Raw genomic sequence first — 27,012 nt, 5'->3', positions numbered from 1 at the left:
TCACCCACTACTGGCTTTCAAGTTGAACAATTCCACAAGGGATGATAACTTTGTATAGCTTTTGCAACCTTTGTACAAAGGTTTCTCAGCATCTTCAAGCAATTTACAAAGCTTTTCAGGATTCCCCGTGAAACTCTCATATGCATCATTAACCATTCTAACCATGTCCCCAAAATCACATGGGGTTTCCATATCAAAGTCTTGACATGGAGGTTCATGCGTGTTGACACTTTGGGACTTTCCACTGTGAGGCTTTCCCCATGCCATATCCACGTTTTGTAACTTTTTTCTAAACCAACATGAAACAGATGATCCCTGATATAGTCCAAACTCTGATGCAAGTGGTTCCCACAATTAAGGCATGGGCATCTTATGAAATTAAGATTGTCTGGGCCTGCATGCTTTCCAGCACATTTTATAAAATACTTGACCCCTTCCTCGTATTCATCGGACAGTCTATCCATAAACATCCAAGGCTTATCTATACTCAATGTCAAAAATTCAATACACAAGTACTACATACACATGAAAAAAAAAGGTGATTAAGCAAGATAAAATCACACAATTCATAGATGTTGGCTCAATCTAGTGGTTGAAGCACATACAAACATACAATAAGTGAGACATTGTTCCTTGAACTTGTTAGCAACTTTTTCCGCTAGTCTACCCTGGCCAATTGATACTTGCAACTTCCCACTTACAGCTTGATCAAGCATACCATAACCTTCTCGAAGTCCATCATTTAAAGAGCTCTCCTCTGGTATTCCAAACTGCATCATGTTAGCAAGCATTCTCATATTCGTTACTACATACCTCTCCTTCATTTTCCTTAGACTACGACCTCCTCTCCTCTGTTTAGGTTCAGAATCTGGAAGAGGTAGACGCTTTGGTTACTTTGCAGGAAGCGGTTCTTGCCATTTCTCACTTTTTTTAAGGATCGCATCCCTCAAGGTTCTTCCATTTCTTCCCATTGGTTCCCCTCTTATAGAATTCACTCGCGTCGCAAGTGTTGATTTCACAGCCAAAAGTCGGCAGGCACACATCCTCAAAGGAGGTTTGCTATGAAAGATTTCCTTTTGCTCAAGAAATCCCACATGCATATGGGAACTTGCAATTGAAAAACCTGCTAGAGTCTTTTTCTTTACGCCGAGAAGCTGGACATTACAAGCAAGTATCTTCGCAAAAGCTGACAGACCACCAGCAGTTCCCATAAGCTTTGCAGCAACAACACTCCCAATGATGGTAGAAAGATTAGGGAAATTATAACTCATTCTACTCTCAACAAAGTCAAGGACCTTCTTCTTTGCCAAATCAAGAGCAAGAGCCCGATCACAGGCATCCAATGTCTTCTTAAGGTTCTCTTTAGGAAGTAGATTTCCACTAGTAGTTGATCTTTGGACGAAACAACCATAATAATTGTTGAAGGTAGAAGTCCTTCCAGATCAACCAAGGTTAAATATGTTTCATTTTCAATCTTCTTTACAACTCGAGCATAATAAATTGGGTGATGTACCAGAGATTCGAGCTCGGGAAATTACAATCTGTAGTTGCCCAGGACAAAATTGTGGATAATAACAATCTCATTCTCAATGTCAACTGATAGTGCATTACAATCAACTATGAAATAATCACCAATAGTTGATAGTTTAGCTGACTTGAGAAGAACTTGAATCCAAGCAACACAAGTATCACGAACCCAAATGCTTGTACCGCCTTGACCAAAACAAACCAATCCAAAGAATCAAAAGCTATATGAACATCGATTTTTTTACTAATACTACCTCCATAGGAATTTTGATTTAAAATTTTAGTACTCTCAAAAGTCGCTCCAATATAGCTTAATTGGTTAACATGACTTGTACCAGCCTTTGCAAACCCTTTCAAAACAGATAAGAGCCCAAAACTATTTTAATAATATTACATTTAGACCAATTATGTGTATAATAAATAAGAGTTAGTATTGTTTACGTGTTTTTATGTATTTCAGGTATTGGAGTCAAATATGTGAAGAAATATGTCACTTTTGCAAGAGAAAAGAGCAAAGGTTGGTTGCTAAGAAGTTCTATGATTAGAGGCCAAGATTCAAGGAGAAAAAACCTTTTTAAAGCCCAGTTAAAGTCAACAGAGTAGAAAAGTCAATAGAACTTCCGTAGGCCATATCTTTATACTTAGACCTCATAATTGGGCCTACTATATGTCAAAACGACCGGCTCAGAAAGAGATTTCTAATGGTTTAGGCCTTGATCTAATCAGAGGAGTAAAAGTGAATGAAAAGGTTGTTGCAGTAATTTCTAATAGAAAATCCCTTTTTGGACATATGTAATTAGGTTTTAGGCTTGATTTCATAGCCCAAAACATAGCTCCATGATAAGAGCCCAAAACTGTAGTTTTAACCCTGTAACAGTCATACTTTTAGACCAATTATGTGAGTAATAATTAAGAGTTAACACTGATTACGTGTTTTTACGCATTTCAGATTTCAAAGTCCATTATGTGCAGAAATGTGCCACTTTAGCGAGATAAAAAAGCAAAGGTCGGTTGCTAAGGAGTTCTGTAAGTAAATGCCAAGATTGAAGAAGACAAAGCCTTTCTAAAGCTCGGTCAAAAGCTGAAAAGTCGACGCGGGCAGAAACAAAACACAAAGTCAGCAGAACTTCCGAAGGCCGTATCTTTGGACTCAGACCTCGGAATTAGGCCTACCTTATGTCAAAATGACCGACTCGGAAAGAGCTTTCCAATGGTCCAAGCCTTAACCCAATCAGAGGAGCAGAAGTGGACAAAAATTCTGTTGAAGCCAACTGCAGCTGAAAAGGCCTTTTTGGACTGAAAGAATTAGGTTTTGGGCCTGATTCTCTGGCCCAAAACATGGCTCCAAGCCCATGCACAATTTTTGGATCTGAATGTATAAAAACCAAAGCTTCACTCTTGGTTAATAGTAGATAGGGTAGATAGTTAATGGTAGCTAGTTAGACCTAAAAAATTATAGAATTCTAGATCTAGTTTTCAGTAGTTTAATTAAGTTTAGTTCCATTTCAATTCTTGTTTTAGATTAAACTCTTAGAATCATTATTCTTAATTAGTTTGATTAATAAATTAGCTAGTTTGTCAATTTCGATTCTTGTTATTTACAATTGTGTAGATCTAATTTCCCTTATTATGTAGATAGCTAGACTTAGATTAGTTAGATTATTAATTTAGTATTTGAATCATTGTTTTATTATTCATTAGATTAATAAAATAGTGTTCTCCATAAGTTAGTTTCATTTCCATTAATTGTTTAATTTCAATTCGCAGATTTAAGTAATTGTCATTATTAGTTTAATTCAAATTATTGCATTAGTAGTTTTGAATTGGGTTTAAACAAGCAAAGTTTCAATCTTTATATCATGTCTTGTTTGAATTCCATTGGGAATGATAGCGTGATGATTCTCGGCTAAACCTCTATTGAGGGGGTTGAGAAGCCTTGATGAAAGCTTGATTCCGATTATCGTAGAGTCGTCGTAATTTCCTTTCCACTCTAGAAATGATTAGTTCACCATGAGAATGGGTTTAATCGTTCACATACTAGTTATGAATTGGTAGAAATGCCATGTGTAATTAGGGATTAGGAGTAACCATATTGTCCTGCTGGGCGATTCAATTCGGATCTGACGATTCGTCATTAATAGGATTAAGTCGAGTTAAGGTGGAATCAATCCCCTCTAACTCCTTATCATCGAATCAACGTAGCATTCCCATAGTTGTTCTGATAATCGACTAGTTGCATCTTGTGGGTAGTTGCATCGTAGTCTAGTTGCCACTTCGTAAATCTCTCATTAGACTTTAGAGTTAAGAGTACTTATACGTAGAGAACACAGCATGCGGAATAACTAGGAGTGGAACGAATCACTCTACTCCACTATATCTCATAGGATATGAGAGTAGAATCTTTGATAAAATATAGGCACATAATCTAGTTAGTTTACTTACGTTTTGAGTTTTATCGTTCATTTCGTAGGTAAACTATTCATTTTATGTTTTATCAAATGGCGCCGCTGCCATCTTAGTTTTACTTTCGCATTGTTTTTGTAATGTAAGTACTTTTCTTAAAGTCCCATTTCACCCACCCACCCTTGTTTGATTCATACTCTGGGTTTTTGTTTCATCGTTGAAAAGTCTCGCGAGAAATTACACCGGCGCATCTTTGCTCGTTTCGGGCGAGCACACTCGCGCCCATAAGCTGGAACATCGAGCGACCAGCCCCCATGTGGAGCGACGACCCAAAAAATCACTTTAACTTGAAGTTACAAGGAGCGCGACCGCGCCCTAAGTGAGCGCACCCGCGCCCTAAGCTAGAGTTTTCCGGATTTCTACAGTTTTGATTCGAATTTTGATTTTTCAAGTTTTTCAGTGTTCTAACTTGTTATATACACTGAACACGCGTAAACAAGATGCTATTCATAAGCGAAGCAAGGATGCAATGAGGTATTCCTTTCTTCCACACCTCGCATCTCCTGTTAGAGGTTTATACTAGTATATCATAATTGTTTGGAGTGTTGATGTGTTTAGCTAAGTTTGGTTTTAGCCTTGTATGAGATTAAAGATGGTCGAACAAAAACACGAGCGTAATTACACAACAACGTCAACAAACAAGTCTATCTAGTATACCACCCACTACACCTCTAGTTACTATTTCACACACACCACCCGACAAAATGCCCAACGAAGGAGAAACTCCTCTCGGACTTTTTTATAAAGCCTTGGCGATAGCCCCAAATCTTGCATCGTTCTAGCGGACTTCGTGGGGATTTCGAATCCCCTAAATATTTTAATTTGTTACCCGTTTTCATGGATTAGACCATGAAAAACCTTATCCGCATCGTAGGATTGAACAAGTCCTAACAACATTCCATCATCCTACGGTTGGTGCGGAACAAATTAAACTAAGGGTATTCCCTTTCACCTTAGCCGATAAAGGCGTCTTGGTTAACGCCCAAGCCTAATTACGTGGACTCGTGGGCTAAACTTGTTTAGCTGTTTATGGAACATTTTACCCACCCCTAAAGACGGATGAAATGCTTTCCAAGATTCATTTCTTTTCGACAAAATCCTCATGAATCATTTTGAGGCTTGGAATCGTTTCACCGATCTCCTTATAGAGTGTCCACATCATAACTTAGCTTAAAGACACGTTAGTTCGTGTCTTTTTCAGAGGACTTCTACACCACCATAAAGAAGTCCTAGACATAATGAATGGGGGTAGTTTCTTAAGCAAAGGAGCCTCGGAGGCTTATAAATTTTTAGAGGATCAAACTAAGCGAAATAACAACTGGGGGGGTAGTGACGATATCCACCGCTCCGCTAGTTCTTCTAATACAATTAAGGCCGCCGGTATGTTTGAAATTAAACACGATCCCGAGCTTAAAACTCTAATTGAATCACTCACTAAAAAGGTAGAGGCCATTTCGGTTCAACAAAAGCTTATCCCCGTCATGAATGTAAATTCAAATCCATGTAGTTTCTATTGGAGCCCTGAGCATCCCGACTTCCACTATCCTATAGCCTATGAACAGGCTTGTTCCATTAATAGTGAACCTAACGCCCTTTGGAGACAAAATCCCAACCGGTTGGAGAAATAACCAACACGTCACACCTCCGTGGTACAATAATCAATATGTTAGGCCAACACAAAGTTTTAACCAAGCTCCACCACGACAAGGGCGGGTCGGGGTAATTTTAATAATTATAACAACCAAGTGCAACCTCGACAAGGTCAAGCACAAGGTCAAGGTAGTTATAATAATTATAATGCTAATAGAGGTATCGTTAAAAACATGGGGGGTAAATAATAATTGTCAAAATCCACCCAGTTAAATAATTCTAATAGAAATAGTTCGTAAATAATAATTGTCAAAATCCACCCATAAATAATTCCGTGAAATAGTTCCACACAACCCGGATCGTCTTGACACCTTCATACAAGTGAGCCAAAACTTTTCCAAACCATGGCTCAATCTAACCAAGCGGCCTTCTACAATCCGTTAATAATTTAACCCAACAATTGGCTCAAGATAAAGCCCAACCCAAAGGTGTGTTTCCAAGTCACGAAATACCTAATCCTAAAATAATAAATACAGCCTTTGAGGTAACCGATAATACTAGTAATGAATATGAAAATGTAGGTGAGCTAAAGGCCATCACCACTCTCCGTTCTGGCAGAGTGGTTGATAACAAAGTAACTATGCCTATAGGTACCCCACCAGTAGCCCCTACACCTACTATTTTACTAGATACCAAAATAGAAACCGAAGAGCCTACCACTATAGAGGTACCAGTTACAACACAACCTAAGAAACAGAAAGCCACGGTTAAACATCCAGGTGATACTATTGCTAAATATAGAAAGAAACCATCATTTCCACAAAAATTAGCCGTGTTAACTAGGGATACTAATTATGAGGAGATTAGGGACGTTTTCAAGAATCTAACTATAAACCTTCCATTCCTTGAAGCTATTAAAAAGCTACCACATCATGCTAAGTTTCTAAGGAGGTTGTTGTACTACTACTAGGCGTATGACCAATATACCAAAAACGCCTTTTTAAGAACAATTCCCAACTCTATCGAACATAATGGAATTGTTAAGTACAAGGACCTCGGTCGCCCCATCAGTACAATGCACCTTAGGAGATTCTTATCTGATATTTAAGCGTTATTAGACTTGGGGGCTAGTGTTAACTTACTCCCGTTTTATTTGTATAGACAAATAGGTCTAGGCGAAATGCAACCCACTAAAATGACGTTGCAATTAGCTGATCGGTCTATTAAGTATCCTAAGGGTGTCGTCGAAAATGTTACGGTAAAAGTTCAGGATTTTTACTATCCGGCTGATTTTGTCATCCTCGATCTGAAGTCGTTAACGACTCTGTCGATCATCTTAGGGCGCCCTTTCCCGCAACCGCCAACGCTGCGCTCATTAATTGCGCGATGGTTCAATGTCCATGTCTTTTGGCCATCTTTCTTTGTTGAAGTCAATGTTTTTAAAACAAAGACACAGTTACCCGATTCATCTACGGATGGAGAGGTTAGCATGATCGAGAGCTTTGCTCGAGATTATTTCAACAACACGTTCCATGATAATCATATGCCCAAATTTCTTTCCTTTGGAAGTTCAGACTCCAACATTTCCATCCCTACACTAGTCGATACACATATTACGGATGAGGATGAGATAGATGACTTTCTCAAATATGTAGAGGACTATCATAGTAACGAGGATATGACCAATCTAGATGAGGAATTTGATGAGTTTCTTAGAGCAGGTGATGAATCACCCTATCAAGAACTACTTTGCACAACATACACCTCGACTTCCCTCCTTCCACCCTTTCAAAGGAATCTCGAGTTTGCACTCGATCCTTTTGTTTCTTCTGTGCTTCATAATTTTTTAAATCCACCTAGTAAACAAATACTTCAGAAAGACAAACCATTTGACACCTTTCATTTTCAGACTTGAGACAGTCCCTACCTACACTATGAATGAGTTTTGTGCTAAACCCACATCCTTATTTTTTCCATGCTTTCCTTCTACAACTTATCCATGTCCACCATATTCTCCACAACCATTCACCTTCCCACACTTATTTACTAGAACACCCTCTTGTTCAAAAATGAAAAATAAGGTGCATGCTAGGTTACGTTATAGGGTTATCCGACTTCGCTTTCATTTCACTAGGTTGCGTCATAGGAAATCTTGGTGCTTGATTGTGTTTGGATATATTTTCTGTGATATTTATTTATGGAATGATCCACAACTATTTCGGTTGTTGATATATGATAAACTGCATGTTCATACATATGTTTGGATAAAGTCTCGAAAGTATTTGACTATAAAGCGACTCAACTTTTGTGTTTGGTGCATTTCCTTTCATTTCCATATATTGGTGAGTGCACCATTAAGGTAACCGGGCCCTCCTTATGGAGTGTGTGGCTGTAAGTACCGGATCCTAAGTCCACGTTTAACATAATTAACGTTTTCCACTCTTGTATGTTTTCTCGGATTTTTTATTCATGTTTCTCTATGGGGTGAATTATGTCTTTCTTGCTTATTGTTTTTCCTTATAAAAGTAAAAAAAAAATATTAAATAATAAACATAGTAATCTAGGAAGTCTCGGGAATCTGACTTTAAAAGACCTACTGTTAAAAAACAAATTTTCTAAACTTTGTTGTAAAAAATTTGTTTGGGGGTGGGGTGTTCGTGTTTCCGTCCTAGAATGTTTTATGTCCCATTAGAGTTGCTTAGGCCGTTTAATTGTATTTCGATTCGGGTTGACATACTCTATGAATTTAGAGTTCATTCGTTCGCATAACGTACGTCATGCACGCACTTCGAGGTGTTTTCCACTATCTTATATGTCATCCACGGTTGGAATAGAGTGTTTTATGGATCATTAGATTGGAAATTCTCTCCTGATCATTTCCATATCTCATTCACAAAAATTGGACCGGTAACGAAGCGGCAATTTTGATTTGATGTTTCGCAAAAAATCGAAAAATTCAAAAATTTCGAATTGGGCTTGGGCCCAACCCACGCCCACCGGCAGCGCACCCGCGCCCTTACCCTTACCCAACAGTCGCGTTCATCTTCTCAAAACTGCCATTAAAACTGCCTAAGCTCCAAACCCCAAAAAAAAAAACAAAAAACAAAAAACAAAAAAAAAAAAAAAAAAAAAACAATAAACCTAATTAAACCCACGCCAACCATCAAAAATCCGCTGCAAATCTTCTCAAAAACCAAACCCCCACCAAATCCACCTACTTACATCACCAAAACCCACGAAAATTTAAAAAAAATTTGTGAACTGTCGCGCCACCACCGCGCCACCACCACTGTTTGCTTCAGTCGGTCGATTTAATTTCCAACACCACATCCCATTTAAACCCCCACTACATTCCAAACACTAAAATGGCTCAACAACGTCGAATTTTGCCGAGCAAGCTTTTACTGGCGACCACTTCGCGACCGTTTTACGGTGACGAAATGATCAGTAGAGATTGGAATAGCTTGTGGTACTCGACTGAAGCCTTTTACCACGAAGACTTAGTTCGACGGTTTTACAACACGAAGGAGGTAGAGGGGACTAGAATTTTTGTTATGGTGGCGAAGAGGAGGAAGGAGGTAACTACTGGGTTGTTGGCTGATATTCTAGGCATTCCACCTAGAATCCATCTGGATGTCATGTTGCAAGAGTTCCAATACAATGGGGTAGAACCATTGATGAACGTGACAGTTACCGAAGGGAACTACAATGCGAGATCGCATTGTGTTCGCCAGTCATCCCTCAAAACCAACCAGCTGGCTGCAGCTCAGTGGATTGGTCGGAATGTCCTGGGGAAGGAGAAGGTCAGTGACATCGGTCTGAACTGCCTCCACATTTTATGGATACTCCAGGAGCAAAAATACGAGTTCTGTATCTTGGAGTTTTTCCTTAGCATGATTAGGGGAGTAGGGAAGTCTGTTGCACCTCTCCCTGTGTTGATAACCAAGATCATGCTGAAGTTGAGAGCAGCTCAGGCGTCTGATAGGTCTTACATCACCCTGCACCGAAATCCTCGCATTTATAAGGAGTGTGTCCAACGAGTTTGGCGGTTGCCTGAGGATAGGATAGAGGACGAGGAGGATGGTGGAAATGAGAATGCCGAGGAGGATGGGGGAAATGAGAATGCCGAGGAGGATGAGGAGGACTTGACTTGTTTTGATGCGGATGCCCTGGAGCGGTGTTGGTCGGATACGTAGCATGGCGTAATTAATTCATCGTGGCATGCGTTCACTCAACATTATCTGCGAAGACCTCCGGACTCAACGGGCTACTATCCATCATAACTTCGAGATCCGCACCCAAAGAGAGGACGGCAGGGAACAGATGAGGGTCGAGCTAGAAGCTAGAAGCGTCGGTTCCAAGGCCAACATGCTTGAACGATTCCCACCTCACGGGATTCTCCTTCCGAGGACACACCATCGAGGCACGCGCGCCGTCGCGAAAAGCGAATGGTGTTGGCCCATCGAGAGCTCGGGAGCCATCCCGGACCGTGTGCCTCCGCTACCCGATGCGGAGTGATTAGGGATAGTATCGTTTGATGTTTCTATTTTTATTTGTAGTTTCATTATTGCCATTTATTTTAATGTAAGTTTTATTTCCGTAATTTGAATTTTGTAGTGAAATGTACTTCGAATGAAAATTTTAATATAATGCGGTTATTTTCATTATTGTTGGTTGTTTAATATTGATCCCACCTTCCCAAATTGTTTGGGGGTGGTTTTATCTATTCCAGCATGATTTTTATATGACCCTCGTCTTAGAATTTATTGCGAAGTCAAGGTGAAAATATGGCCGTTTAGGCATATCTATGAATAAGTATCATGGTAGGATGAAATATCGATTAAATAGGTAGATTCTATCATAAATTCAACCTAAAAGATACTAGGTTTGTTTTAGAATCAAGAAAATGAGTTGTTTCCGTTTTCGGGTTTGGAAATCTAGGTATTTCCGGAAACTGCCGTAAAAACCTTTTGGCAACTTCCCGATCCGGTTTAGCAATTAAAACCTATATAAACTTCATACATTCTACACTCACAACTCACACTACACCTAACCTCCATCACTCACCTTTCACTCCCACGATTCCCCACGTTTGTCTTCTCATTTTCCGTAGTTTCAACTCGAGCGCACTTCGCGCCCTAGAGGAGTGCACTCGCGCTCTGCAATTTTTTTTTCAGATTTTTTGTCGAGGCACTTTCGGCTTCAAGGTGAGCGACCAGCGCCAAACACTGGAATTCCAAATCTTCAGAGCGACCTAAGAAGTGCACTTGCACGACTGGTGGACCTGAAAAATTCTAGTTTTTGCGGGTAGTTTCGGATCATTCGCAGCTATTCCAGGCGTAATTTTGAGATGACATCTCCAACATTGATACCGAACGATCTTTTCGAAGATTTGTTCCAAAGCACTACTTACGGTGCTTGGTTTTGTGTTTATCACATATGTAGGCTGGGAACCCTTATGGTAAGACCTAATGCACTTTATTCTCCAACACTAGCATCTTATTTTTACGATAACTGCATTTTCTTTGAAAGACCAGATGGAAAACAAGTGTTCTCCATCAACATTGATAATGAACCAATGGAAATTACCAGGTTCTTGCTAGCATTTGTTCTTGGACTTTTTATGCCCGCTGAAATACAAGACCCATGGTGCTATTGGGTAGATAATATGTATATCTACACTTACGAGTTTTTGCATGAGTCGTATGGCGCGGGCATTTTCCGTATCGAGGACCAAGGGGAATATAACGTCGCGCTTTGGTAGCTTTGTCCATGAACATAGGAACTGTTATGTTTTGGATCATGCTAAACATTTTAGGGAATGGCGCTTTTTTTCTTCGTGAATGATGCCACTTGCAGCGTCTTCCTTGCTTTAGCCCACGGGACGTATGTGTCATGACCTTCCCGAACCTTGATGTCTAGTTTAGCTCGATCCCATAGCATGAGGCATAAGTACCTTCTTATGCCTGTTCTAATTTCCGTATTATGCTATGTTTCTTTCCTCGCTTTTTTGTACATGTTTCACGGATTGGATTACGATTAATCGCATCGACCCACCAATAGTATTATTCGATCTTTCCGTGCAATGACTTTGGCAAGGGTGGAGGATACAACCTCATCGGGTTGCACCCTACACCCCGGCCGCACCAAGTGGCTCTTAATAGGTTAACAATAATAGATGATAAATGGCGGGAAGCCGGCAAATTATCATGGCATGGCAGGGGGCTGAAGGAACCTCACTTCTTTATGGAAGAAGAGGATGAGGAAGATGATGAGTAATGCGGGAGATAAGGTAAGTTTTCATTCTATTTAGTGTCTGCTTATGTCCCAAGCAATTTCATTCTTGTTAACCCCATAATGGGTAGAACTCTTATAGAGTTGAGTCAGTTTTTATTTCCTATATTAATGCGTTCTAACTTTGTTTTGCAGATGTTCACGAATTTCACGCTTCAATGGTAATTTTCCTACCCTCTTTATTTTATGCTTTTGAGGACAAAGCATGCTTCTTGTTTGGGGGCATAGAAACACGTGTAATTAAGGCATCTGTTAGGATATAGATATGTATAATATGCATTTGTTTTCTAGTTAAAATTTCAAAAATTCAAAAATATAAATAAATAAGTTATGCTATACACTTAAGAATAGTGGTATTGTTTTCTTTCTCTATGCTCTTAACAATCTAGAAGTCTCACGTAGCTTTGGCATCAGAATAATTTTTAGAAACTTAGGTTAATATGTATGTAATAATCTTTGCATCTATCTATAAATATATTACATGAGTATCGATGATTGTTAGCAGTAAGTTTCTGAAATATAGGCTAGAGTACTTATTCTACAAATCCTGTGAAAATATAGCCTAAAGCCTTATATGAGTGAAACATTTGAGAAATGACACAAAGGGAGAAGTAAAATCGGATAGAGATATCACACGTCCACTTGCTTGATCACTAAACCATATCCTAAGCGAGAATTTAGGCCTTCTTTGGATCGATATAGCCAAAAATTCAAACCTATGAATTATTTTCCGCTAGTCACCCCCAACGAACCTTTCTTTAGCCTTCCATAAACCACAATTCCTTTACCCTGTTACAAAAACAAAACAAAATAAAAAAAATTCAACTTACCCAATCTAGAATAAGTTTAAGAATAGAATGAGTGAGGAAAGAAGAAGAGAAAAACCTGTGTAAACAAAAATTAGTTAGTTGCTTCAGAAAAAGAAAATAAGCTTCCATCCAAGGAAAAAAAAATAGAAATAAATAAAAACTCCAAAAATAGAATAAAAGGGAGTCAAAAGCCAAAGAAAAGAAAAAGAAAAATATGGCTAAGGATGGAAACAAAGTATAGAAGCAAAAGAAAATAACAAGGTTTTCTCTAAGTTACATAATATGAAGACTCTATTATCTCAGACTTGTCCCTTTTGAATATCCATTTCTTTCCTTCTTAAACCATCTCCTAATCCCCGCAACACCTAATAAAGACCTCTAGCTCAATTAGAAATAGGTTAGTGTGATAGTAAGTGGCAGATGTGTTTGATCGATTCCGGCTCCTTTGTTGTTATTGAGATTGTAAGGTAAAGTGTGCCCACCGCATTAATCTGGAGTAAATTGGAACTTGAGTGGAAAAAATCAGAGTGTTGTATCTTGACTAATTTGTGAGAACCTACTTAAGGACGCTATCCCGAGTTTCAGAAACGAACCTGCTAGGCATTTCATAGTATTACTCATTGTATATATGTTTATTGTAGATGATTAATTATTATGTATATATTAACTTAGGTTTCGACTTGATTACTCTATATATGCATTGCTAGTGAGAGGAATAGTTAATTTAGAGCATGAATAAGGAAACAATAGTTTTATTTCTTAGTCGTTGTAGTATAGATGAAGTTTTGTGAGTACCTTCACTGGAAAACTCTCACGAGGCTATAACTTCGGCCCACTAGGGAATTCCTAGTGGTTTAAGGCCTTGTTGCATATGGTTAATGCAATCGCACTCAGAGAAAACGAGAGTAGTTAGAACTCCATTTTTGGTCAACTTATTCTAATTTCTCATCTTTGCTTAAGGACAAGCAAAATGCTGTTTGGGGGTGGTTTGATAAGAGCCCAAAACTGTAGTTTTAACCCTGTAACAATCATACTTTTAGACCAATTATGTGAGTAATAATTAAGAGTTAACACTGATTACGTGTTTTTATGCATTTCAGGTTTCAAAGTCCATTATGTGTAGAAATGTGCCACTTTAGCAAGATAAAGAAGCAAAGGTCGGTTGCTAAGGAGTTCTGTAATTAAAGGCCAAGATTGAAGAAGACAAAGCCTTTCTAAAGCGCGGTCAAAAGCTGAAAAGTCGACGCGGGCAGAAACAACACACAAAGTCAGTAGAACTTCCGAAGGCCATATCTTTGGATTCAGACCTCGGAATTGGGCCTACCTTATGTCAAAACGACCGGCTCAGAAAGAGATTTCTAATAGTCCAAGCCTTGACCCAATCAGAGGAGCAGAAGTGGATGAAAAGTCTGTTGAATCTAACTGCAGCTGAAGAGGCCTTTTTGGACTGAAAGAATTGGGTTTTGGGCCTGATTCTCTGGCCCAAAACATGGCTCCAAGCCCATGCACGATTTTTGGATCTGAATGTATAAAAACCAAAGCTTCACTCTTGGTTAATAGTAGATAGGATAGATAGTTAATGGTAGCTAGTTAGACCTAAAAAATTATAGAATTCTAGATCTAGTTTTCAGTAGTTTAATTAAGTTTAGTTCCATTTCAATTCTTGTTTTAGATTAAACTCTTAGAATCATTATTCTTAATTAGTTTGATTAATAAATTAGCTAGTTTGTCAATTTCGATTCTTGTTATTTACAATTGTGTAGATCTAATTTCCCTTATTACGTAGATAGCTAGACTTAGATTAGTTAGATTATTAATTTAGTATTTGAATCATTGTTTTATTATTCATTAGATTAATAAAATAGTGTTCTCTATAAGTTAGTTTCATTTCCATTAATTGTTTAATTTCAATTCGCAGATTTAAGTAATTGTCATTATTAGTTTAATTCAAATTATTGCATTAGTAGTTTTGAATTGGGTTTAAATAAGCAAAGTTTCAATCTTTATATCATGTCTTGTTTGAATTCCATTAGGAATGATAGCTTGATGATTCTCGGCTAAACCTCCATTGAGGGGGTTGAGAAGCCTTGATGAAAGCTTGATTCCGATTATCGTAGAGTCGTCGTAATTTCCTTTCCACTCTAGAAATGATTAGTTCACCATGAGAATGGGTTTAATCGTTCACATACTAGTTATGAATTGGTAGAAATGCCATGTGTAATTAGGGATTAGGAGTAACCATATTGTCCGGCGATTCAATTCATTCTGACGATTAAATGGATTAATAGGATTAAGTCGAAGTTAAGGTGGAATCAATCCCCCTCTAACTCCTTATCATTGAATCAACGTAGCATTCCCATAGTTGTTACGATAATCGACTAGTTGCATCTTGTGGGTAGTTACATCGTAGTCTAGTTGCCACTTAAGTAAATCTCTCATTAGACTTTAGAGTTAAGAATACTTATCGTAGAGAACACAGACATCTTGGAAGGACTAGGAGTGGAACAAATCACTCTACTCCACTATATCTCATAGGATTGAGAGTAGAACTCTTTGATAAAATATAGGCACATAATTTAGTTTTAGTTTACTTACGTTTTGAGTTTTATCGTTCATTTCGTAGGTAAACTATTCATTTTATGTTTTATCACTCCAAAGCCCATGCACGAAAATTTTAAATCTAACATTTCCTATATAAAGAGGACTAGGGGAAAACTAGAACTCTCTATTTACCCCCTTAGTTAATTAATCTCTTTCCCATTACTTCGAATAATTCTCTCCCTTCCTATTAGTTAGAAATACTTAGTTTTAATTCTTAGACTCTTCCCTTTAGTTAATTAAGTTTTCTATCATTAGTTTTCTTTAGTTAAACCCTAGTTATTGTTTTATTAGCCTAATCATCATTAATTCAATTCAAGTTATCTTTAATAAATTAGTCTTTATTATGTCTTATTCTTATTCTTCTATTAATGATAGTCTAATGAATCTTAGCTAAACCTCCATTAGTGGGGTTTGATGAAGCTTTGATGAAGACTTGATGTGTTAGTTAGAATTATTGCTTATTTAAGAGTTTCAATCTAGAGGTTAGTTTATTCACCATGACAATGGGTTAAACTTTCTCTCATACTAATTAGGGTTAGATAGACTTACCCCCCATTTGTAAGATCCATGGTTGATTTCTTCATCAAAAAAAAAAAAAAAAAAAAAAAAAAAAAAAATCATCTCGTAGCCGTTGGATCTTGCAATTGGGGGGGTATCACTAATATTTTTGAAAATGGGGGGGAGGGGTAAGTCTAACTAACCCTACTAATTATTAGTTGGTTAGAGATGTCATGAATAGTTAGGGATCAAAATGCTTAACATTTATTAGTTAGGATTGCAATAATCTATACTAGCATATTAGGACTAAATCAAGGTAGAATCAAATCCCCCTAATCCCTTCTTCCCATTAAAATCTTCATATTAAATTGTTATAATATAATTTAGTTTATCTTAATATTAATTCACATCACATTAGTATAATTAAATTATTGCTCTCATAATATTGTTAGAATTGTTAAAACTAGTGAAATCATTACGTCTAACCAACTAGGAGTGGAACGAATTTTGACTCCATATATTGCATGATAACGAGAGTAGAACTTTGATAAACAACCAGAGTAAATTCATGCTTTTATTTATTCCTAGCATAGTCAAGTATTCTATAGGAGTAAAAGCGAGTTTTTTACTATTATCAAATAGCGTCGCTGCCATCTTAGTTGTTTTTAGATTCGTTTCCCTTTCTGTTTCAATCCTACCAAAATCCCTTTTCACCCACCCACTCGATTGTTTGGTTCTAACCGTGGTTTTTGTTTTTTCAGGAATTTTTTTCAGAATAGTACCTTGAGCGCGCCTGTGCCCTCTTAAAGCTATCATATGAGTGTGCCTTCCCTCTCGTTACTGGAAAAAAAAATTTGGAACAATACCTTGAACGCGCCCGCGCCCTTGTTTACCCTACACTTCCTAAGTTCTGTACCCGTTTCATGGATTGGGTTGGGGTTGACATTGTGAGACCCACCAATTACATTATACGCTCTTTCCGTGCGATGATTTGGCCGGGGTGGAGGCTACTGATAACCTGTAAAAACACGACTAGATTACTCTAACTTTATTCTTACGATATCAATCATTTTTTCCTACTCTCACATATATATTCATGCAATATATAGAGTACGGAATCATTCCACTCTTAATCTATCTAGACATAAATGAATTCAATTAATCAAACACAAAGAACAATGGTGAGAGTAATGAGATGTAAAATTTCTATTCTAAATAACAACTATTCTAACAAGCAATCATCCTCACATGGCTTCCTTAACCTCCTCTAATGGAGGTTTTAGCCTAATATCATTATACTATCATTTCTAACACAAGAACAATAATAACAAGTCATAATTTAATAACTAATTTAAACTTTATAAATCTAATTTTAACAATAGTCTAAGAATAAAAAAGAAGACAACCTAATTTATGAATTTAAAACAACTAAAACTAAACAAGAACTTAATCAATAACTAAATTGAAATGAAAACTAATACTTGATTCTAAAACTAATAGTGATTCTAAATAATAATCTACTTTGTTCTAACACTAATTAATTGAAGGTAAAAACTAGATCTAAAACAAGCTATTCTAACTAATTAATGGAGTCTAACCTAATTTTTCTAATCTAGATCTAGGTTTATCTTAAGAGTTAAGTTTTCTCTATACAAATGGAGGAGACCATATCCACTTTTTTGTGCATGGGCTGAGGAGCCATGTTTTGGGCCGGAAAATCGAGCCCAAAACCTAATTTCTTCAGTCCACAGAGGTCTTTTCAGTTGGATTTGACTTCCATAGACTTTTTGTCTACTTTTGCTCCTCTGATTGGGTCAAGATTTATACCATTGGAAAGCTATTTTCGAGCCGGTCGTTTTGACATAAGGTACCCCCAATTCCGAGGCCTGAGTCCAAAGATACGGTCTTCAGAAGTTCTGTTAACTTTTACGAGATGTTTCTGCCCGAGTTGACTTTGACTTTTCAGCTTTGACCGGGATTTAAAAAGGCTTTTTCTCCTTGAATCTTGGCCTTTTATCATAGAACTTCTTAGCAACCAACCCTTGCTCCTTTACCTCACAAAAGGGGCGTATTTCTGCACATATTCGACTCAAATGCCTAAAATATACAAAAGCACGATAACAGTACTAACTCTTACTTATTAATCACATAATTGGTCTAAAGCAATATTGTTAAACAAGTTAAAACTACAGTTTTGGGCTCTTATCAAACCACCCCCAAACAGCATTTTGCTTGTCCTCAAGCAAATATGAGAAATTAGAATATGTGACCAAAAATGGAGTTCTAACTAATCTCGTTTTGCCGAGTGCAATTGCATTGACCATATGCAACAAGGCCTTAAACCACTAGGAATTCCCAAGTGGACGAGTTATAGCCTCGTGAGAGTTTTCCAGTGAAGGTACTCACAAACTTCATTTATACTACAATGACTAAGAAATAAAACTATTGTTTCCTTATTTATGTCTCAATGATCTATACATCTCACTAGTATTTAAACAAGAATGATCATTCTAAAACTTAAACTAATACATGCATTATAATCAAATCATCTTAAGATAAACAACTATACAATGAACTATGATATGAAATGCAATAGCAGGTCCGTTTATGAAACTTTTGGGTAGCGTGCCTAAGTAGGTTCTCACAAAGAAAGTGTCAAAACACATAACACTCTGATTTTTCCACTCAAGTTTGCTAACTCTAGTGTGCAGTGGGCACACGTTTCCTCACAATCTTAATGACAATCCAAGGAAGTTGATGTCGATCAAACACATCTACCATTTACTATCACACCAACCTATTCCTAATTGAGCTAGAGGTCTTTATTAGGTGATACGGGGCGTAGGTATTGGTTAAAGAAGGAAGGAAATGGATATTTAAAAAGACAAGTATGAGAAAATAGGGTCTTCATATTATGTAACTAGAGAAAACCTTGTTCTTTTGCTTCTACACTTTGTTTCCATCCTTAGCCTTTTTATTTTGGTTTTTTGACTTATTTTATTCTATTTTTATTTTTCTTTTTCTTTTCTTTTCTTTTCTTTGGATGGAAACTTCTTTTCTTTTTCTTTTCTGAAGCAACTAACTAATTTTTGTTTACACGGGTTTTTTTTCTCTTTTCTTTTCTTCACTCATCCTATTTCTCATACTTATCCAGATAGGTAGGCTGATTTTATTTTTTATTTTGTTTTATTGGGTAAAGGATTTGTGGTTTGTGAAAAGGCTAATAAAAGGCTCAGTGGGCGACTAGCGGATAATAAATTTCATATAGGTGTGAATTTCTGGCTATATCGATCCAAAGAGGGTCCTAAATTCTCGCTTAGGATATGGTGTGGTGATCAAGCAAGTGGATGTGTGATTTCTCTACTCGGAATTGACTTCTCCCTTGTGTCAGCACTCAGATATTTCACTCTTATGAGGTTTTTAGGCTAGATGCTCACAAGATATGTATTAAGTACTCTAACCTAGGTCTCAGAAAAATACTGCCAAGTACAATCAAAGATGCTCATGCAAGATGTTCGTTAAAAGATACAATGACTATTACCTATGTATTAATCTATGTTTCAAAAATTAAATCCTAATTCAAGTACTACGTGAGATTTCTAGACTAATATCATCATGGAGAAGGGAACAATATTATTATCACTAAGTACCTAGTATAAACAATATTTATGATTTTTAATTTTTTTATATAAAGAAAAGTGCGTAATTTACATCCTAAAAGTACCTATTTTTTGCAAATGTTTCTATCCCACTCCCAAACAATCGAATGCTTTGTCCTCAAAGTATAAAGAGATAAGAAAAGAATTTACCATAGAAACATGGCAAAAATTGGCAGTACCTGCAACAGAAATATTGTAAAAATGATATGATAACATGAAGCACAATTAAACTGTTACGTACGCACTAACACAAACTCTATTGGAGTAAACATGACAACCAAAGGGTGGCAAAAAGATTTGAAATGAAATACCAAAATACGCCACCCCCAAACAAAATTTGAAACTTTTTTGAAGTTTGAAAAATTTTGTGGCCTATATTCCATTAAGGTGGTATTTTACAAGAAATTATATGGGTCTTTTAAAGTCAGATTCCCCTAGACTTAATGTGGGGTCATTTTAAGTCGATTCCCTAAACTGCAAGACCAAGAAAACAAGCAAAAACTAGGGTGACACAAAATGGATGATGCGTGGTCAACTATAAACTAATAGCCGAAAGAGTTGAGTGTCTAGCCATAAAAACATGATACTAAATGCACCCCCCAAATAGAATGAAATTGTATAATTGGAAGCAATTATGTAGAAGAATGAAAGAAAACTTATGTAACCCATCAAAAAACATATGCAAACCATCATGTTGTTGCTGTTTTAAAGAGTTATAATGACCAAAAAGATGAATTAGTGATATTTTAGGTGAGAAAGGAATGAAGTATGGATTTTGATGTCTTTCATGAGGCTTAGATAAGGAAAAATAAGACAAACTAGGTTTCTCACTACACTTGGTCAAAGCTTGGCTCTCAACTACATGAATGGTGTACTCATGGGATTGTGTACTAGGCAAACACTCTTCACCATGAGGGTTGAAAAAATTATAGAGGGTCTCTGAGGCCATAGGCTCAAGTGCAAATTTGAGGTTCTTCTGAAATGGTGGGTGAATGGATGGCTTAGTTGTGGGAGATGGTTAGATTGTAGGAGGTGGTAACTCAGGTGGATGGTGGTCAGTTGATGGTTTATCAGTTGGTGGATCCTCACATGCTCTTAAGAAATCATAAAATTCTTCATCTAGCTTAGCTGAATCTATAAAGTTATGGTTTGTGGCTTTATCTGTAAGAATTTCATCTATGTTTTCCATTGTTATTTCCTCAGCTGCCAAACTAAATTTAGATTCACATTGCTCTAAAGATATTACTTCCTTTAATTCTTGCACATTACCTTGTTCATGCCTTAGATTAGAATTGTTGATTTCTATTTCCTCACTCTCGTCCTCTAAAACAATATAAGTTTCCTCAATGGCATCATGGTCATCCGAAACAAGTCCTACAGAGTCGTCTTCAAGAATTTCCTTATCCAGGTTGTGTGTGGAGTTAATATAATGGTTAATGGGAGGGTCATGGGAAGGTAATGGTTCATCTTGTGTGTCGATCTTTGGCAAGGTTGAAAGTTCTGTGTTAGGTGAGGGGATCATGGAAATCATTTTGGCTAGATTCTGAAGCATAGTTTGGGTTTCTACATTTTGTTCTTTAAACGTTTTTCCATTGTTGGCTATTTGTTGGGAAATTTGGTCTGGGAAGGGTGGCGAGCTAGATGGGTGGGTGATTTCTGGCATGGTGGAAAGGGCTGGCGTAGGTGAGGTTAGCATCAATCTTGTCCGTTCTAGGTTTTGAAGTATTATTTTGTTTTGGGCCATTATTTTATCAAATGTTGTTAGCGGAGGGGAAGCTTGGTGGTGTGGTTCTGGTTGGTACGGTGTTTGATAGTCATAGTTATTGGCGTTTGAGTAACTCTGGTTGATTTCGTACTGTGTTGGGTTAGGTTGACTCCATGTATAGTTTGGATGACTAGAAAACTCTTGATTGTATTGGTTACTATGAAAATTTGAAAATTGAGGCTCATAATTATTATTATATTCTATAGTAGGTTCAAACTCTTGGTATGATGGGCAATGAGAAGCCCAATGGTAAGGACTATTGCAGCATGAACATGGTGAAGGGTTTACATAATAATCACATGATTGTTCGCCTACATATTGATATGCCATATTGGTTTTAAAAATATATTCTAAGACAATTAATATGCAAACAAAACTCTAACAATAAATTTCTAGATAGGCATATGCGTTGACGTTTACGAAAAAGAAGCCTAATTATACTAGAATTAAACTCCTCTGACAAAAGAGGCAAGGAGTGGAAGAAGGAGTACCTGAATGCCTCCTTGCTACGCGTTTGAATAGCATCTTGCATACGCGATCTCAGTGTTTGTATGATGTTAGAAACACTGAATAACTTGAAGAAATGAAAATTTGGACTGACCTGTGAAAATCGGGCTGCTCCAGAAGAGGGCGCTGGTCGGGCTCAGAAATGGCCTTGGTAGGGCACGGGTCGCACTCATGTCTAACTCAAGTTCCAAGTGGTTGAGTGTGGGGCTCGCTAGGAAATAGGCTACCTAGGGCGCGGGTCGCGTTCATGCTTGACACAATGTCCAAGCAGTTGAGCGCGGGCCGCGCTCCAAAAAATTTGAAATTTTTACAGTAGTTTTCTAAGACGTCTATCAAGTAGCCAGTAAAATTTCAGATCAATCAGAGCTATGAAAGTCCTTCTACTGCCCTTCAAAATTTGTGAAACAGTTTTCGAACACAATACAAACAACTGAAAGGTTAACCAATCAAAACAGAGAAAAAATCTCCAAACTTTTACTGGGGACTCCTGACAGATCATGACTATTCTTGTAAAAATTTTAGAGCAATTGGAGTTCTAAAAACCCTCCTTACCAGCTGTTGTTCCAGAAATTAAGTGTTTGCAAAACTGCAGAAATACACTGGAAACACTCCACTAGTTAGGAGGTCAAAACAAATAAAAAACTAATCAAATATTTACTGAAAACTCCTGATTTAGGATAGATACTCTTGTAAAAAGTTTAGAATTTTTGGAACTGCCTAAGTAACCTTACTTGTTTGTTTTTCAAGAACTTACGGTTTGGAAACTGAAATGCAGCACTGTAAAGATCGTATTTGTTCACAAGGTAAAACAATTAGGAAAAATCTGAAAAATTACAGTAAATCAATAACAACTTAAGGATTACGCCTGTAACTTTTCAGAATTTTTCAAAATTTATAAATATCTTTACTGCAGTGTTTTCCTCTGTGAATCCGTAGCCCCTATGCCTAAAACAGTGAACAGTTCCGAAAATTCAAGAAATAAGAATGAAAAATTAAAATGGTAGGTGGGTAAAGAATGGGGGATTGCCCCTTGAATTCAAGCAATTGAATTCTTGTCTTGAATGAGATTAAGATGGCAGCGGCGCCATTTGATAACCCGTAAAAACACGACTGGATTACTCTAAATTTATTCTTACGGTATCAATCATTTTTTCCTACTCTCACATATATAGAGTACGGAATCGTTCCACTCTTAATCTATCTAGACATAAATGAATTCAATTAATCAAACACAAAGGACAATGGTGAGAGTAATGAGATGTAAAATTTCTATTCTAAATAACAACTATTCTAACAAGCAATCATCCTCACATGGCTTCCTTAACCTCCTCTAATGGAGGTTTTAGCCTAATATCATTATATTATCATTCACAACACAAGAATAATAATAACAAATCATAATTTAATAACTAATTTAAACTTTATAAATCTAATTTTAACAATAGTCTAAGAATCAAAATGAAGACAACCTAATTTATGAATTTAAAACAACTAAAACTAAACAAGAATTTAATCAATAACTAAATTGAAATGAAAACTAATACTTGATTCTAAAACTAATAGTGATTCTAAATAATAATCTACTTTGTTCTCACACTAATTAATTGAAGGTAAAAACTAGATCTAAAACAAGCTATTCTAACTAATTTAATGGAGTCTAACCTAAATTTTCTAATCTAGATCTAGATTTATCTTAAGAGTTAAGTCTTTTCCATACAAATGGAGGAGACCAGATCCACTTTTTCGTGCATGGGCTGAGGAGCCATGTTTTGGGCCAGAAAATCAAGCCCAAAACCCAATTTTTTCAGTCCATAGAGGCCTTTTCAGCTGGATTTGACTTCCACGGACTTTTTGTCCACTTCTACTCCTTTGATTGGGTCAAGGTTTGGACCATTGGAGCTCTTTCCGAGCCGGTTGTTTTGACATAAGGTACGCCCAATTCCAAGGCCTGAGTTTTATGCGCTATTTCTGTCCGCGTTGACTTTGACTTTTCAGCTTTGACCGGGCTTTAAAAAGGCTTTTTCTCCTTGAATCTTGGCCTTTTATCATAGAACTTCTTAGCAACCAACCCTTGTTCCTTTATCTCGCAAAAGGGATGCATTTCTGCACATATTCGACTCCAATGCCTAAAATATACAAAAGCACGATAACAGTACTAACTTTTACTTATTAATCACATAATTGGTCTAAAGCAATATTGTTAAAGGGGTTAAAACTACAGTTTTGGGCTCTTATCAGCAACAATCTAATTATATTGCCCCTTACACCCCATCCGACCAAGTAGCGCTTAACAGGTTAGTAAAGGTAGATGACAAATGGTGTGAGGCCTGGCAAATTGTCATGGAGTGGTAGGATGCAAAGGAACCTCATTTCTTTATAAAAGAGGAGGACAATGTTTAAATACTGGGTATGAGGTAAGTTTAACTTTTTGTTCGTGTCTGCTTATGTCCGAAGCAATTTAATTTTTTGTTATTCCCATAATGGGTGAAACTCGTATAGAGTTGCGTCTATTTTTATTTATCTATATTAGTATGTTCTAAATTTGTTTTGCAGGTATTTTAAAAATTTTACACGTTTCCATGGTATTTTCTATCCTTCTTGTTTTTATACTTTGAGGACAAAACAGGTTTTTTTTGGGGTGCTATAGAAACACGCGTAATTTATGGCACCTATTAGGATATATATGTATAATATGCACTTGTTTTCTAATATATATATATATACTTAGGAATATTGGTATTGTTTCCTTCTCCATGATGATATTAATCTAGAAGTTTCACGTTAGCTCTTAAATTAGAATAGTTTTTAGAAACTTAGGTTAATATGTAGGTAATATGTATGAACACTAAATCTCACCCTCTCCCGCAATCTTCTCTCTTTTCTTTTTCTCTTTCTCTTTCTCTTCTCCCTTCCCTCTTTTCTCTCTCTAGCGGCCTCCTCTTTTTATCCTCATCTTCTTGTTTTTATATCCTTCTTCATCTTATCTGGTCCGTCTACCTGTCTTGTCATCCTACGACCCTCTTGCTAACCGTACACCTGACACCCCGTGGACTAGGGTTCCGCGGTCTTGATTCGTTGCTCCTCCTTATTCTTGCTTATGTTGCTTCCTATCCTATACATCGCAGACTTAGTCCCATCTGTGCACATCAGGCTACTACAAATGCCCCTTCTCGACTCCGCGGTCTCGTTAAGAGATCCGGGGTCAAGAACCCTCATCGTCATACTCTTTCTGCCGCCCATACCCTTTTTTCTTGGTTTACGCGTGAACCTTACTGCAATCATCACGAGCGTTTTTAGCCGTCCCTCGTTCTTTGCGCTTCCACGTGTCCAGCGCTGGCTGGGCTACTCAACTAACTCCTCGAGCTCCACAACCCATGAAGTTACATTTTTTCCTTTTCCCTATTTAAACACCCTTCCCTTTCCCTCTTCCTCATTTCAGTTTCACTCTCCCTTAGTTTTCCACTGCTCTCTCCTTCACTCCCTTCCGATCAACCTCCGGTTTGCGTGCACTCTGCTGGTTTCTTGGCGGTTCTTTCATCCTTTTAGACCTTACCTCAGGCGTAACCACTCTCCTTGCTCCCTTTGGTACGTTTTCTAGGCTCGCTTTACTTTTGATCAAACTAAATAGTGAGTTCTTTCAATATTCTGCGCCTGTTTCTCCATTTTTCTAATGTCGGGCTCTAACTCCAGCGACTCTTCCACTTCCTGTTCACCCCCAATAGCATCCCCGCCTCCTCTTGCCCCTACAGCGGCCCCATCCACCTCCGGGCGCCCAGTTTCTTTGCTACCTCCACCCTCACGATGTCGTCGTCCTAATTTAGACGCCATTAGGGTTGCTTATGGCATTCCAACCAACATAACCCTAGAACACGTGCCATCCATCACCCACTACCCTCACCTGGTTCCCCGTCGTCCTGGGCACTTTGTGATTACGGTGGGACAAATTATTACCGGTCTGCGGTTGCCCCTCACTCTCTTGGATGTCAAGGTGTGCAACCACTTCAACATCCCCCCCTGCCAAGGTATAGGAAACTTCTGGAGAACTATGTATGCTGCGAATGCTTACAATAGAACCGGCGAGCCCAAAATCACCAGCCGCGATATCTTCTCCCACTACTTCCTTAAGAAAAGCACCAAAGATGTCGGTGTGGGTTACCAGTCATTCTATGTACGTCCTCAGAAGCTACCCCTCTTGCTCCGTACTACCTCTTCAGACAAAGTATGGCACCATTACCCTTTATATGTATCAGGACAATTTCTGTCCGTGGACCTTCCTTCAGACTTAACTCTTAACCACCTCGCCTTCATTACCCATGGTGAGTGTTTTCGTACTTTCCTTCTTTCTTATTGTATTGTTACCGTCATGCTCTAACTCGTTGTTCCTCTTTGTTCTGTAGGTTGGCAGCCAAACTCCAAATCCCAACTCTATTCTGGCGTATCTTGTCCCATTTTTCAAAGACTCCGCGAGCTCGGACACAATCAAGCCAATTACTTAGGCATCAATCCTACAACAGCTACCCCCCTACTATAAGTCCCCAGTCTGCACACTTTCCGTGGCTTCTCAGCTCCCTTCTACCGTCCTCCTCCTCCCAAAGAGCGGAAACCCAGAGCGTCTCTCCCCACTCGGAAAAGATCCCGCGTCTCGTCCTCCCACCGCCGTCATCCTCACACCTCCTCTCAGCCCCTTAGATCCCGTGACTCTCCTGCCACCTCCGCGCCCGAAGACATTCCCTCCTATCGCTCCATTTCCAACTGGGACGACCAGTATACCTCCCCCCCTCCCCTACCAACGACATGGATGTTCGTAAGCAAAAACTTTTGACAGTGACTCCGAGGAAGATGAAGTGACTGAAGTTTCCCCGACCGCGATGAGGGCTCCTACTGAAATGCCCCCATCTAAGAGGCAGCGGACCTCAACCTCTGAAGAGTCCGTCCCTGTCATTCCGCGGACCTCTGTATCTGAAGCACCTGCCCCCCCTCAACTCTTCGCTCCCCTCTGCAGCCTTTTCCCCAAGCGCTCACTGACCTGGCAAGGAACCGATTCCACCGGCCACCCCTGTTTCTGACTTGGCTCCTGCAGAAGATTTTTGCCCCATCTTCAACTTGCACAACAGCCGAGTATCCACCGCTGACTCCGCCCTCAACAATGCGGCGGTAACCTCTTCCCTATTTTACAACTTCCACCTACCAGGGACATTGCCTACGCCGATGGGGGTTCATTTGATACCCACCGCACTTCCTTTTATACTAACTGGGAACGGGTACGCTCCAATCTCTCATCACTTTCATTTTTATTTTT

General features: G+C 38.1%; 2 pseudogenes; both read right to left on the bottom strand.

The window, feature by feature from the left end:
- On the bottom strand, nt 1-26,809 carry LOC147488358 (U4/U6 small nuclear ribonucleoprotein Prp31 homolog; annotated as a pseudogene).
- On the bottom strand, nt 5,065-5,157 carry LOC147488359 (small nucleolar RNA R71; annotated as a pseudogene).
- Nucleotides 26,810-27,012: the final 203 nt, after the last annotated feature.

This window comes from Coptis chinensis, chromosome 7, assembly GCF_015680905.1.
Source record: "Coptis chinensis isolate HL-2020 chromosome 7, ASM1568090v1, whole genome shotgun sequence".
Taxonomy (NCBI): domain Eukaryota; kingdom Viridiplantae; phylum Streptophyta; class Magnoliopsida; order Ranunculales; family Ranunculaceae; genus Coptis; species Coptis chinensis.
This window is presented reverse-complemented; position numbering and strand designations above follow the sequence as displayed.